Source organism: Lynx rufus, unplaced genomic scaffold (assembly GCF_022079265.1).
Source record: "Lynx rufus isolate CCGP_SWC_20201006 ecotype Redwood Valley unplaced genomic scaffold, mLynRuf1.p SCAF_4, whole genome shotgun sequence".
In the NCBI taxonomy this organism is placed as follows: domain Eukaryota; kingdom Metazoa; phylum Chordata; class Mammalia; order Carnivora; family Felidae; genus Lynx; species Lynx rufus.
In genome coordinates, this window is record NW_025814856.1 from 81,841,036 (window position 1) to 81,843,008 (window position 1,973).

Consider the following 1,973-nt stretch of genomic DNA (forward strand, 5'->3'; position numbering starts at 1 on the left):
AGGAGGAACCCAGCTGGGATGGGGTACGAGCCTCTGGGAAATTACTCACTTACACATTTTAAGTACTAGACACTAGACGTCCCCCCCGCTAAGGGTAAATGCTAGTAGTCAAGGCTTGATTTGGAGGGTGAATGATGCACATAGCAAGATGTATCTTACTTGTGTGTTTTTTTTTTAATTGAATTATTTCAAAGATAAATTGTCCCTCTTGCCTGCATTTACTGTGCAGTGACATTCCTGTTACCCTTTAGTGTTACCTTTATAAGCCGAGCGTTCCAGAAGTTATTTCCTTTAAGTGCTTTACGTACCAATCATATATGCTTTCACCAGATGGGTAGCATCCTTACTTTGGTACTTGCTGGTGTACAGACTTTCTGTAATCAGAGCTAACTAACAGAAGGGGCACACCCTCAGTTTTCTAGAAGTTCTTTAAAAATAACCTTTTATTACTAAAGAAGCATTATGAGTGCAATAAAAAAAGAATAGAAAAAATAAACAAAAGAAAATAAAAACATTATATTGCTACCCTTCAAAGATTATCACTAACACCTTAAGGCATATCCTTCCAGATCTTTTTCTATGCATATATACTTACATTTTTTAACCAGAGTAAGATCATATTCTACATAGTGCTCTGCAAGTCATTTTTCAGTCAACAATCCTTGTTTCCTCATCTGGAATACTTTTACCTCAGATCATATTCAGGTTTCCCCAGTTGTCCTCAAATTTATACTTGGTTTGTCCAGACTAGTATCCATTCTGTGACCTACCACTACAACTGGTCATGTCCCTTCAAGTCCCTTAAGTCTATCTTAATCCAGTACAGTCCCTTTTATGACATTGAGTTGTTGAAGAGAGACTGGGGCAGTTGTCCTGTAGAATCCCCATTTTGTTCTTTCAAGGTGTTATATCGCTTGTCCCTTTATTTCCTGAATTACCTGTAATCTAAAACTTTTATCTAAAAGCTTCATGGATTTGAATAAAACATTTTTTTTTTTGCTGGAATATATCCTAGATGAGACACATGCTTTAAATCTCATCACATCAGAAAACACATAATATCTAGTTGACCTACCACTAAATGATGCTGATAGCCTCATCCCCCACTTACGTTTTCTCCATTGTGACTTGTGAGTTTTCTATCTGGTTTTCCTTTGGCATTGAATGAATGCCCAGTTCCCATTAGCCATTCAGCCAGGGGTTTTAACAGTGATAATCCTTGCCTAAATCAATAATTTTATTAAGGCTTGAGATTTTGTTTTCCATTTCTCTCATTTCTTCAGCATTTATTAGTTGGTGTTTCTTTGTAAACTACAGCTATCCCTCCTCAACCTGAGTTATTTGGTCATCCTTAAATACAATCCTTTCTTACTGGAAAGGCAGGTTAAATGCTTTATTTTTTCCATTTAATTATCAACTTCAAAGTAAGGAGTTGGTTTAACGGGCAATGACATAGTAGACTCTTTTACATTTCTCTTTTTTTCGGTGTAATCATAGGCTCGTGTATTTTTACAGTTTTAATGTTCCTCAGTCCATTATAATTCTTTTTGGTGCTCATTTGTCACTACTGTGACCAGTGGGCACCCCTAGAACTTCTGTTGCTGCTAATAGTAAAGTAACCTTGAAGACCATGTATTTAAGAAAGCTAATTTCTTGGTATAACTTAGTATCTTCCTTGGAAGTCCATAATAGTTAATTCTTATCAGACCCAGGGGGGGTAAGCCTATGAATGAGTAAAATGCCTATTTCAGGCACTCTTCATAGTTGTTCAAGTGGGGGGAGAACTTTAAGCCAATTCGTCATCAAAAAGGTCTTGCTCTTGTAGTTCTAAGTACTACCTCACTCCAAATCAAAGCACAAGTATTAGCCAACCTGCCTAAAGCCTCCTCTGCTGAGATTTCCTGCTAACAGTCTGTTTTTCAAGTATGTTTTCTTACTGACTTCTTTTTAGTTTTCATAAAGAAAACACTGCC